At 40.4% G+C, this 14,524-nt stretch overlaps 1 pseudogene; it reads right to left on the minus strand.

Moving 5' to 3' along the window:
* Positions 1 to 6,311: 6,311 nt before the first annotated feature.
* Positions 6,312 to 8,700, minus strand: LOC129638772 (3'-5' exoribonuclease 1-like; annotated as a pseudogene).
* Positions 8,701 to 14,524: the final 5,824 nt, after the last annotated feature.

Raw genomic sequence — 14,524 nt, forward strand, 5'->3', positions numbered from 1 at the left:
GACTATGTGGTTCACAACAAACTGTGGAAAATTCTTAAAGAAATGGGAATACCAGACTATCTGACCTGCCTCCTGAGAAATCTGCATGCAGGTCAACAAACAACAATAAGAAACGGACATGGAACAATGGACTGTTTCCAAATTTGGAAAGGAGTACATCAAGGCTGTATATGGTCACTCTGTTTATTTAACTTACATGCAGAGTGCATCATACAAGATGCCGGGCTGGATGAAGCACAAGCTGGAATCAAGATTTCTGGGAGAAATATCAGTAACGTCAGATATGCAGATGACACCACCTTTATGGCAGAAAGTGAAAAGGAACTAAAGAGCCTCTTGATGAAAGTAAAAGAGGAACCTGAAAAAGCTAGCTTAAAACTCAACATTCAAAAAACTAAGATCATGGCGTCTGGTCCCATCACTCCATGGCAAATAGACGGAGAAACAATGGAAACAGTGACAGACTTTATCTTCCTGGGCTCCAAAATAACTGTAAATGGCGACTGCAGCCATGAAATTAAAAGATACTTGCTGCTTATAAGAAAAGCAATCTAGGCAGCATATTATAAAGCAAAGACATCATTTTGCTGACAAAGGTCCGTCTAGTCAAAGCTATTGTTTTTCCAGTAGTCATGTATGGATGTGAGAGTTGGACCATAAAGAAAGTGAAGTTGAAGGTCCAATACTTTGGCCACCTGATGTGAAGAACTGACTCATTGGAAAAGACCCTGATGCTGGGAAAGATTGAAGGCAGGAGGAGAAGTGGATTACAGAGGATGAGATGGTTGGATGTCATCACTGACTCAATGGACATGGGTTTGAGCAAGCTCCGGGAGTTAGTGATCGACAGGGAAGCCTGGCATGCTGCAGTCCATGGGGTTGCAAAGAGTCGGACACAACTGAGCAACTGAACTGAACTGAGGCATCTAGTGACTCTACCACATTTGCAGTCTCCAGGCATATATTTATTTTTATTTCATTTTATTTTATTTTTAAACCTGAAACACTGTATTAGTTTTGCCAAACATATATTTAAAGGGGGGCCAAAGACAGAGTTCACAGTTTGTCATAGGTTGTAGCAACACACAATGGACTTAAGATGCTGAAGTTTTCAAATATCTTGCTTGAAGATTCACCTAAAATTCACACTCTTCCACTTTTGAGGCGGATTCACTGGGGACACAGGTCACTTCAGCAATGACCTGCATAATTGTTCCTCAGATAACAATCTGAGCATGTAGTTCAGAGGAACTAAGTGTTCATCAACAGATAAATGAATAAATAAAATGTTTTATATATACATATATATATATATATATATATATATATATATATGTTAGCATAATATTATTCAGCCAAGAGAAGGAAGGAATTCCTGCCATTTGCAACAATATGGATGAACTCTGAGGGCATTATGCTAAGTAAAATAACTCAGAGAAAGACAAATACTGTATGATCTCACTTATATGTAAAATCTAAAACAGACAAATTTATAGAAATAGAGAGTAGACTGGTGGTTGCCAGGGATTGGAGGTGGGGAAATGGGTGATACTGATCAAAGATTGCAAAGTTTGTTTATAAGATTAATAAGTTCTGGAGATCTGATGTACAGCATGGTAACTATAGTTAATAATACTGTTCTCTATACTAGGAAGTTGCTGAGAGTGGATTTTAAATATTCTTGCCACACACAGAAAGAATGGTAACTGTGAGACTGATGTATGTGTTAAGTAACCTTATTGTGGTAATCATTTCACAATATGTTCATACATCAAACTTCATGTTGTGTACCTTAAACTTACAGAATGTTATGTCAATTATATCTCAATAATGCTGGGGGTGGGAGATCACTAAGCAAACTACAAAAATGACCAAACACCCTCTTCTAATGCTGAATATGAGTGACTGATTCTTCTTTACCAATTATAGCTTTGGCCTTGCTCTATTCTTCTCTCATTTCAGTCAAAATTTATTAATATATTCATTCATAGAATCACTCCTGCTTCCTGACAGCATTAAATAAGAAGCAATATGGACCCTCTCTAAAGTCACCTAACACAAATTGAAGTCCTATAATGCTTCATTTCTAATGTCCTCTTAAGGAATCTACAGGGTGAATTCTGCCAAACTGTAATAAGGAAAAAACCCAACTTTGGCTACAGATGTGTTCCTGGTAGTCTTCTGGCTAGAGAACCCTGACAGCAGAATGGTCCTGAATTGGTTGACTCACCCCCCAGCGGAGGCAATGCAGATTTTCTTAAGTCCTACCATTCATCCTTTCCACAGTATCTGGTCTCCAGGCTGATCAAAGATCTGCAAGAAACTGAGTCCATGGTAGATGCTTGGACTAAGGTGTAGTTAGACTGTGAAATGGTATGATGTGTGGTATGGGAAGACTGATTAGTATGAAAGGCAGCAAATGGGAGTCCTGACCAGGAGGGTCCAGGGGCAGCTGTTCTGTTCACTCTCTGGGCCCTGGCACACTCTGTTTAGGGATAGGGTCACATAGGGGGCTGTGGAATTCATGTGGGATTAGCTCCAGGAATAGGCCTTATTTCCAGTATGTGTTTTCTCTTCTGCCCGTCAAGTACAAAGGCATTAAGCTCATGGACACTTCCAAAGTGTGCTAAGTCACTTCAGTCATGTTCAACTCTGCGATTCCATGGACTGTTGCCTACCAGGCTCCTCTGTCCATCGGATTCTCCAGGCAAGAATACTGGAGTGGGCTGCCATTTCCTCCTCCAGGGGATCTTGCAGACCTAGGGATTGAACCTGAGTCCTTTTCATCTCCTTGCATTGGCAGGTGGGTCCTTTACCACTAGTACCACCTATAGAGCCTGGAAAAAGTGCCTCAAAAACAGATGTAGTAACTCTAGAGGAAGTGGCTTGATGATGCCCTTTTCCATCCTTCATCTCCAACTAAGTTGTGTGCCTTCCCTCAGAATATCTCTGGCTCCTGTGTATTACTCTCTGCTCCCAACACTTTGTCCCAGAACTTATCTCTGAGCTAATCAGATACCATTGCCTCTGGGAATGCCCCCTGTAATAACTGACCTCCACAGCAGTGTGTAACTGTTGCTTATCTTCCCAAATAGAGATTCCACTTGATCTCGTGTGGCTTCTTATAGGATTTTAGTGTCATCATGCCCTTAATGATCACAGAATTCCTCTCCATTAACTTCCCCTTGTCATCCCACCACTCTGTAACCCCTGTGCTGGACTATGTCAGTGGTTGGATGTGAACACTGAAGAACCTCCTCACTGGGCATATCCAAAGGCAGAAAACTAAAAGGAGAGCAGAAAAGTTTAGATACTGTCCCTCATTCCTCCAAAATAAAATAAGACAGGGAAAAGTGGTATCTGGCTATTCTTAGCACACCAAACTGCATCAAAGAAAAATGGTGAAGTAATGGGAGAAGGGCACGCTTTTAGCCAAGTACCTCGTAGCTCAGGCAAAGTTTTGATCTCACCCAGACTTCCTGGACTTCCCTAGTAGCTCAGACGGTAAAGAATCTGCTTGCAATGCAGGAGACTCGGGTTCCATCCCTGGATTGGGAAGATCCCCTGGAGAAGGGAATGGCAACCCACACCAGTAGTCTTGCCTGGAGAATCCCATGGACAGAGGAGCCTGGAGGGCTACAGTCCATGGGATCACAAAGAGTCGGACACAACTGAGCAACTAACACTTCCACTTTCAGACTTCCTGGAAGCTCATGTGGTAACACAAAGAAGCAAATAAATAATAACCCTGAAATCAGTCCTGCTATAAATAACAATCCCAATCAGTCTGAGGATGACCTCAGATCCCTGGAGTGTCCCATCAGTTAGCTCTGAGTCCTGTCTGCTCACCTGGGAACCCCCACTCTTCACTTGAGTCAGGATGGATTCCCCATCACCTCCCTTCCATCTAGCCCCCTTAATTCCTGCCCACTGTCCCAGGCCCAGCTCCTCTTTCAGGAGTCTCTGATGACTCCAGTGAGCACTTGTTCCTCTTTTTAAACTAAGGGGGTTCTACAGAGGTAATCCTATAGAAGGAAATGGCAACCCACTCCAATATTCTTGCCTGGATAATTCCACGGACAGAGGAGCCTTGTGGGCTATAAGAGTTGGACATGACTTAGCAACTAAAACAACAGAAGTGACCACAACACCACAGGGATCAGGATCATGTGAAATGATTACCATGACCTGTGCAGCTCCTTGGTCCTGGGACATGTGAGGGGAAACAGATGCTCAGTAAACACCCATGTGATGATGCTGATCACAACAGGAGAAGGAACTCACCATTGGGTGGCTCCAGTACTGAGACCCAGGAGCTCCTGATTCTTGCTATCTTGTCCTTCCCTGCAGACCCGCAGTTACCTAATCTTGGAGCTTCAAGGAGGTCCCAGATCCTCAGGTCAGTGCAGTCATGATGTGAACATAGAGGAACCAACAGAGGACAGGAAAAGCACAATTATTCCATTGGAAGGGTGAGGGCTTAATCCCCAACCCAGCCCATTACAATGAAGATCACAGAAATGGCCCTGAAATTCCTACATTATGTGGAGTGTGTGTGCTTCCCTTCTTCTTACATCCCAAATACTCACTTAAATATGGTAATGTTATTGAGGCAACTAACCTCATCCCTGTAAAAGATAAAAGCATTTGGGATGGGAAGGCAGCAAATATTGGTGATGTAGTTATACCAAATACCATACTGGGATCTTGAGGGAAGTTCCCCTTGAACACCTCAAAATGATCCCCTAAGGTAGGAGTCAGGATTTCCTTTTACACATTAGAAAGATGAAGCTAAGGAGGTTAAGAATGTTTTGAGGTTTACACAGCTATTGAGAGACAGAGTCACTCTCATCTGGCCTGTTTGTCTGACTCCAGAAATTGTGTTTGGAACCAAGAATACAGCCTCCCCTTTGGATGCATGATTTGGCAAAAGGGAACTAACAGGTGCCATGGTGAGTGTACAGTCACTCTGGAGAGGATGAAGGTGACAGCTAGCAAATATCTAGCAAAGATGAATGACTGGCTTGAAATAAGAAGCACACATGTTAACCAAAAGAGAGATGGTTAGGACAGCAATGGAGAATTCACTTAAAAATGTACATGTAACAATAACCCTGTATACGAGACAACAAAAAAGACACTGATGTATAGAAGAGTCTTTTGGACTAGGTGGGAGAGGGAGAGGGTGGGATGATTTGGGAGAATGGCACTGAAACATGTATAATATCATATGTGAAACAAGTCGCCAGTCCAGGTTCGATGCACGATACTGGATGCTTGGGGCTGGTGCACTGGGACAACCCAGAGGGATGGTATGGGGAGGGAGGAGGGAGGAGGGTTCAGGATGGGGAACACATGTATACCTGCAGTGGATTCATTTTGATATATGGCAAAACCAATACAATATTGTAAAGTTAAAAAATAAAATAAAATTAAAAAAAATGTACATGTACAAAAGTACTTCTAAATGCCAAAACCACAATAACCAATGAAAACATGTAAAAATCAAAATGAATGACATTAAATTGGAAGGCAAACAAAAGGCAAGTATGTATAAAGCGATTATAATTTTGAAGAATGTGTGATTGTGCATTCATATTTGTTTATCTGCAAGTACAAGTTAATACTTCACCTACAGAAATATATATGGAGAATATCTATCAGTCTATTGACAGGCACTTTTTTGTACTTTTTGATGAGGTTTGTAAGGGGAACGATACCATATACCAACTTTATTTTATAAATACATATTCACTTATTGTTTGAAATATTATATTATGAAAAGCATTAAGGAAATAATTTGGAGCGAAGATGTTTGTAAACAGATTGACAAAGACATATACATATACTTAGTACCTTTGAAATATGTACAAAATATAGTGCTCCTGGAAGAAAAAGAAGGCTAAAATAATTACCTAGACACAGTAGACGTGTGTGTATTTGTGTTTACCTGGGTGTGTTTGTGTTTACATGTCTCAAAGTCTATCACTTCCCCTCCCAAGCAAAATGGAGACATGTGCCCCTTTGCTGATCACATCCAGAATTGCAGCTTTAAAAATCTCCATGAGCAGTGTGGGAAAGGAGATGGTTCTCACATCCTCACCAAATGTGTTGACAAACTTCTGAATTTGCCAGTGTAACAGTTTAGAAACAGTATCTTAGTGTGGTTGTAATTACATACCTCTTATTTGAATCAAGTTTGAGATTCTTTTTGTGTGTTTATGGACATGGTGCATATTTTTGGAAGTTGTTTATATTTATTACATATCTTCGATAAGGTTGCTGTATTTGATGACTCTATATTTATAAACTTATTTTTTGTTGTTGTTTACTAAGTTCTTTATGAAATTTACCACTCACAGCTCATGTTCACAAATAAGCTTCAAAAATCAAAAGGACTGTAATATTCTTAAAACCCAAAGGCTAGTAGATAAAGGCCCACCTTTCTGATCTTTTCTGCCTTTGAAGAAATGATCTGATCTAATGACGTTAATGTAGAAATACATCACATATTTTAACATCAGTAAGATATGACATTCAAGGGGAAAGGCAATAAACCTTTGCATTTTAAACCCAAAGGAGCACATGTTGGATACCTTAAATTATAAAATTCAATTCTAAGAAGGAACTGTTACTGTGTAACAAATACTGCTCATATCAAAAGTGCTGGTGACAAGGAATTCAGTATACCCTACCACGGAATCTGTTCACATATGTATGCGTATACCTATTACTGTAATAAGATTTTAAATGTTTAAGGTGCTTAAATTTTGCACTGCAGGACTAATTCAATAGGTATTCATCTGCTACCTCTTTGTAGCAGCTCCAGTTACAGTGAATGACCCACAGGCAAAAGGGCAAAAATGCTGTTATTTTCTGGAATGTGGCATTTGTGGCGCTGGAGTGCCCTCTATTGGTAGTGAAGAGGACACACTCACTAGCTGCCCCGCATGTATCTTCTCAATCCACTCCGGTATTCTTGCCTGGAGAATCCCAGGGACTGGGGAGCCTGGTGGGCTTCCGTCTATGGGGTCGCACAGAGTCGGACATGACTGAAGCGACTTAGCAGCAGCAGCAGCAGCATGCATCTTCTCGTTAACCCGGAGTTCACATCCATCTTGCAGCATTCGAACTGCTATGCGTGCTACGTTCTTAGAGTCATCAAGACCACTATGAGGCCTCACGTCGTAATCCATTCCGAGTTTTTCAAGCATTATTATCAGCTTAGTTTGGCTTCGAGGAACCTTGTAAAAGTTTCCATATGACTTTCGAATATTGATCCACTTTTTGGCAAAAGGTGGATATTTGAGCCTGCTTAGCTGGCACTGAATGTTCAAGAACTTACTCATATCCCATGAACCATCTGTTAAAATGGAATATTTATACTTTGTCCCTAATTCCTTCAATTTCATCCAGCCAATGACTTTTTTCAGTACCTGAGGGAAGGTATCAGCTTTGTCTACTTGATCCTGAGTAATTCCAGTTAAATTGATGCAGAAGTCAGAAAGTTGGGTGTTAATCTCTGGTCTCACATACTGCTGAAACGTATCTTCTATTTCTAAGGTATGCGTATTCAGTAAAACAACAGGAAATTCAATTATTTCATGTATGAACTCAGGTGGGTTTCCCTCTTCACAAGTGGCTTCAAAGTCAATAATACAAATGTAATCGTAGTAACTGTCAGCACAATTGCTCTCTTTCAACATCAGCTTCAGCTTCTTGTAATAGTTTTTCAGTCTCTTCTTTAGTACATCCTTTACACCTCTGGTTTCAAGCTTGAATTCTGAAAGTTTGGCTCTGAGCTCTTCCTTACTCATTCTGTTAATGCAACCATTCGTAATCGCAATTTCTTTGTAAACTGGGTCACTGAAATCATTTGCACTGGAGGTGATCAACGTAGATGCTTTTGTTTCTTGGCCATCAAGTCTACACCGTTGCTTTTTCTCAGGAGTCGGACGCTGGGCTTCGTCCCCGCACTCCGACCGGGAGACGCGCACCGCGCGGGAGCCACGGCCTCGTAGCCAGGCTGGAGGGTCTGCTCATCCTCCATGTCGCGTGTCACGTCAGAAGGGAGCTGCTGGAGCCCTCCACTCGCTCAGTCTCACCCGGCCAAACTCGAAAGCCTCGCCTTTCTCGGTTGAAAAATTATTGGGCTCACATTCCCGTGGCGGCGGCCACACAAACTCCTATAAACTTATTTATAAAAGGAATATCAATACTTTGTTATTGTATGTATCAATTCTAAAAATTCTCCTTTGTTCTGTATCTTCTATTTCTTTGTTAAGACTTCCTATTTTTTTTTTGCTGTTTTTCAGCATGCTGTTATTTATTCATTGAGATATTTCTACAATTACTTTAAAATCCATATCAGATAATTTTAATATATTTCATTTTGATGTTGGTATCTGTTGATTGTCTTTTCTCAGTCAAGGGAAGATTTTCCCAGTTTTTGGATAGAAAAGAGTTTTTGCATCTGAGATATTTTGCATATTATGTTATCGACTCTGGGTCTTAATGAAATCATCTTTTTTAGCAAGGCTTCAGTGATGCCATGTCAGTAATGGAGCCACAACTACTAAATCTGTGCTCCATAAAGCCAGTGTTCTGCAACAAGAGAGGCCACCTCAAGGAGAGGCCTGCACACTGCAGCCAAAGAGTAGCCACCCCTCACGGCAACTAGAGAAAAGCCTGCACAGCAACGAAGACCCAGCACAGCCAAAAATAAAGAAAGAAAGAAACTAAAAAAAAAAAAAAACCTATTGGGGAGGGCATTAATTCTTCATACACAGTTGGAAGAGGACGAATTGGTATAATCTCTTTACAGAGACATTTGACAACATCTATGAGTGCAGAAAGTGAGGACCCTTCAGTTCCTGCTAAAGGCAAGTACAAGATAAAATGTCAACTTATCTCTTCTAATGTTTGACATTTTTTAGGAGATATTTTACAATGGAAGTGAAAAAGCAAAAAATTAAAAGCAAAAGGAGGTAGTTAATTCTATGCTGCTGATGTGATTACACATTAGAAAATCCAAAGAAAAAGTGAACAAAGTTACCAGAAACTAAAAGAGAATTTAGAAAAGTAGTAGGTATTCTATTAACATCCAAAATCAATATGATCTTATATACAAATGCTTTAAAAATTAGAAGACATAATAAAAGAAAAGAAAATGACTGGATCTTAAGAAGCAATGTTCAAAACCTGAGTAGAACACAAAAGTAGATTTGAACATACAGAAAAGATGATATTCTTGAGTAAGGAAAGTCAATAGCAAAAAGATGCCAATTTTTCCAAGCTAATAATTAATTTAATGTGCATCTAATTAAATATCATTAATGTTTTATATGAATTTAGACAGTGATATTAGCAATATAACATTAGTCAGTTCAGTTGCTTAGTCATGTCTGACTCTTTGCGACCCCATGGAATGCAGCACACCAGGCTTCCCTGTTCATCACCAACTCTCAGAGCTTGCTCAAACTCATGTCCATCGAGTTGGTGATGCCATCTAACCATCTCATCCTCTGTTGTCCCCTTCTCCCACCTTCAATTTTTCCCAGCATCAGGTTCTTTTCCAATGAGTCAGTTCTTCACATCAGGTGGCCAAAATATTGGAGTTTCAGCTTCAGCATCAGTCCTTCCAATGAATATTCAGGACTGATTTCCTTTAGGATTGACTAATAGATTATTATAAAATTTATTTGATAATTAGCTGATTCTCAGATTTGGCAGAAACAGCAAGAACAGCCTAACAAATCTTGAAAAAGAAGCATGATGGGAAAGGGTAGCAGCTAGTCCTACCAGATACTAAAACATATAATAATGTACAATAGAAGAATGTGATATTGCCCCATGAATCAACAGAAAGACTAATAAAACAGTAGAAAATACTAATACAGGTCCAGTTATATTCAGAGATATTGAATATGATTGAGGCAGCATTCTTAGAGTAGAGGTATGGTGGGTGATTTAAGAACTAGTATTTTAATAAGCACATGGTTTAAAAGGTAAAAAGAGATCCATCTCTCTATTTTACATCAGGAGAAATAACAAGGGGTTTAGATTTAAATGTAAAAAAAAAAGAATCCATACAAGTATTAGAAGAAACTATGAGTAAACCCCTCTATAATCTGGAAGTTGGAGGTAACTTTCCTAACTAGGATTCAAAATCCAAGCACATCAAGGAAAAAGAGATCGACAGACTTAACTAAGTAAAAATAACAACAACTTTGCATGTTCAAAGCACATGACAGCCAATTAAGAGGACACTGGGTAAGAATATTTACAACTAGTATCTCCAATAAATTGTTGATATTCCTTTTATAAATAAGTTTATCAATATAGAGGCATCAAACACAGCAACCTTATCAAAGACATGTAGCAAATATAAACAACTTACCAAAAATATGTACTATGTCCATAAACACATGAAAAGAATCTCAAACTTGATACAAGTAAGAGAGATGCAATTACAACTACACTAAGATACCATTTCTAAACTGGGCTTCCCTGGTAGCTCAGCTGGTAAAGAATCTGCCTGCAATGAAGGAGACCCCGGTTTGATTCCTGGGTTGGGAAGACCCCCTGGAGAAGGGAACTGCTACCCACTCCAGTATTCTGGCTTGGAGAATTCCATGCTCACTTGATTGTAAGCAGGCACCCCACCCCACCCTCTGAGCAGTATCAGAACAGACTACTTGGGGAAAAAGGGCTTTTATCCCCACATGGTAGAAATTAGTTCCACCCTTCCACACACATAGTGTCAGTGGAGACCATGCAGGCAGCCTGACTTCTGTTGTTATTTAGTTGTTAAGTTGTGTCTGACTGTTTCTGACCCCATGGGCTGTAGCCCTGCCAGGCTCCTCTGTCCATGGGATTTCCCAGGCAAGAATACTGGCATGAGTTGCCATTTCCTTCTCCAGGGGATCTTTCTGACCCAGGGATCAAACCCAAGTCTCCTGCTTGGCAGGTGGATTCTTTACCACTGAACCTCCAGGAAAGCCCACCTAACTTCTACCCACACCCAATCATAATGAGGCTCTCTTTCACCTCCTCTCTGATAGAAGAGAAGGCACTCTTCCCCTCTCTGGGCTGGTGTCACCAGAAGCCAAATGGGACGGTGTAACTTTCATGGCCATCCATTGATGAGGAGGTCTCCTCCCCTCTACAGTGTCAGGGGAGGCCACAAGGAGGGCAGGTAGGAAGTGCCTTCCCACTTCTACCTGGGTGGTGTCGGTAGAGGCCTGGTGGGCAGAGAAATCCTTCTTCCACCAAGCACTAGTAACATAGAACACTTCTTTCACCCCCATGCCTGCCCCATCCCCCATGTTAGTAGAGGTTGAGTGGGGAACCTGGACTTTTATCCCCACCTGGCAGTAATAAACACCCCCTCCCCCAACATGGTGTCAGTGGAGGCCACTTGGGGAACAGCAAGGAGGTGTGCTCCTTCTCCCAGCCAGGGTAGTGTAGGGGGAGGCCTGGTGGGGAGTCTGAAATTCCACTTCTACCAAGCACTAATGAGGCACCCTTCCCCTCCCACTCACCTTCCAACTCTTGAGTCAGAGAAGGCTGAGTGGTGAATCTGGACTTTCATCTCCACCTGCTATTATACAATATTATGAGTTTCATCCCTAACGGGCATGGTGTCACAAGAGACTTACTAAAACTGATTAATTAAGACCCAGAGTCAATAACATAATATGCAAAATATCTCAGATACAAAAGTCTCTCTTCTATTCAAAAACTGGGAATATCTTCCCTTGACTGAGAAAAGACAATCAGCAGATGCCAACATCAAGATGAAACAGATATTAGAATTATTTAAAGTAATTTATTTACAGAATTATTTAAAATAATCATAGAAATATCTCAATGAGTAAATAATATGTTTAAAAACTGTGAAAAAAAATAGAAAGTCTCAACAAATAAATAGAAGATATACATAAGAACCAAGGAGAAATTTTAGAATTGATACATACAAATAACTGAGATAAAAACTCAACGGATAAACGCAACAGTGGAATGGAGCAGAGAGAGAACAAAAATCAGTGAACATGAAGATAGTACACAAAAGTACCCAATTTGAACAACACCAAAAAGATAGACTGAAAATAAAATAGAACAAAATATCAGATACCAGTGATACCATAGTAAGAGATATAATATGTCATTGATGTTTTGGGAGGGAAGAGAAAATGTGCATGCAATAAAAAGTATTCAGAGGAAATATGGCTGACAAACTTCATTATTTGGCAAAACACACAAGCCTACAGGTACAGACTATTGATCAGACCCCAAAAGGATAATCCATAATAAATCCGTGAAAACACATCATGATCAAACTTCAGAAAATTAAATACATACATAAACTCTTGAAAGCAGACATTGAAAAATGACACCATAAAAGTAATGTGAGTGACAGAGAATTTCTCATAAAGAACCATAAGGTACGGAAGAAAAGGGCAATTTTAAAGTGCTGAAGGAAAAGAACTGTCAACATCCAATGTATCTGGCTAGGCTGTCCTTTAGGAATGAAAGGGGATACAGACATTCTCAAAAGAAGGAAAACTAAAAGAATTTGCCAATAGCAGATGCTCCATAAAAGAATGGCTAAAGGAGGTTCTTAAAAAAAAAAAAAAAGGAATTGGCAAAAAAAAAAAAAATACACTTGGAACATTAGTAAGGAAAAAAGAAAAACAGAAAGAACACAAATATAGGTAAATACTATAGTTTTTCCTTCTCCTCTTTAGATTTCTAAGTTCTGTCTGATGGTTAAAATAAAAGCATAACACTACCTGATGTCGTTCTCAATTATTTCCTTAAGAGGAAATAATAAAGACTAGAGGTGTGATGGTTAATTTAATATTTACTTGACTATCTAAGGTATGCCAAGATAGCTGGTTAAACATTATTTCTGAGTGTTCCTGGTGTGAGGGTGTTTCTGATACAGATTACATTTGATCCAGGAGACTAAATAAAGAAATTCACCCTCTTGCATGTGGGTGGGCATCATCCAATACACTGGGGGACCAGAATGGGACAAAAAGGCAAAAAAGGTGAATTTCCTCTTTGTTCTTGGCCTGAGTTTTCCATCTTCTCCTGCCCTCAGACATTGGAGTTCCTGTTTTTTGGGCCTTCTTATATTTTGGGACTTACATCAGTGGCCCTGTGGTTTTCAGGCCTTTGAGTTCAGAAGAGGCGTTACACCATGGGCTCCCCTGGTTATTGGGCTTTAGGAATTGTGTTACATTATGACACTAATTTTCCTAGTTCTTCAGCTTGCACAAGTCTGTAAAGACTGTGAGGCTTTACAGCCTTTGGAACAGTGTAAGCTTATATATAAATGTGTGTGTGTGTGTGCGTATATATATATATATATATATATATATATATATATATATATTTGTGTGTGTGTGTAAATATATGTAAGCATGCTGCTGCTACCGCTGCTGCTGCTAAGTCGCTTCAGTCATGTCCAACTCTGTGCGACTCCATAGATGGAAGCCCACCAGGCTCCCCCGTCCTTGGGATTCTCCAGGCAAGAACACTGGAGTGGGTTGCCATTTCCTCCTCCAATGCGTGAAAGTGAAAAATGAAAGGGAAGTCGCTCAGTCGTGTCCGACTCTTAGCAACCCCATGGACTACAGCCTACCAGGCTCCTCTATCCATGGGATTTTCCAGGCAAGAGTACTGGAGTGGGGTGCCATCGCCTTCTCCATGCATGTGTGCTAAATCACTTCAGTTGGGTCCAACTCTTTGTGACCCTATAGACTTCTCTGTCCGTTGGTTTCTCTGTACATTGGTTTCTCTGTCCATTGGTTTCTTCAGGCAAGAATACTGAAGTAGGTTTCCATAACCTCCTCCAGGTGGATCTTCCCAACCCAGGGATCAAACCCACGTCTCCTGTGTCTCCTGCATTGCAGGTGGATTCTTTACCCTCTGAGCAGTCGGGGAAGCCCATATATAAGTATACATGTATATACATTCAGTGAAACACAAAAAAAGACAAGATTTAACATTCACATTATCAAAAAATCAAAATGAAAAGAAAGAGTGAGACTTAAAAATGATCCGAAACCTATCTTACAATACTCGCTCATACACACACACACAGAGCTATGTTGTCAATTCCATTTTGATTCTCTCCTCACAAAATTGAACACGATGAATGATTTTCCAAGATAATGAATGTATGTGAGCATGTAGGTACAGTATGATCTTCATCATCAAGAGGAGTTTTTGAGTGAGTCCTCACAGTTTCACAATATCAGGGGAGAGCAAAATGACCATTCCTTCTGCCCTAAAAGCCCACTGTCTAAAAGGGAGGCTGCTCTGTAGTCCATTGCAGAGGGCAGGGGATGGAACCTCATTCCCCTAATGCCAGTTTCTAGGAAGGTGATATATACATGCTCTACAAGGACTTGCTTTGTCACCTGTGACTGGGACTCACAATACCTTTGTCACAGAGCTGCCCTGAGGGATGAATGTGGAAACCTGCCCAGAGTGTATAGCACATGGCAGGACT

The sequence above is a fragment of the Bubalus kerabau genome, chromosome X, assembly GCF_029407905.1.
Source record: "Bubalus kerabau isolate K-KA32 ecotype Philippines breed swamp buffalo chromosome X, PCC_UOA_SB_1v2, whole genome shotgun sequence".
NCBI lineage: Eukaryota > Metazoa > Chordata > Mammalia > Artiodactyla > Bovidae > Bubalus > Bubalus kerabau.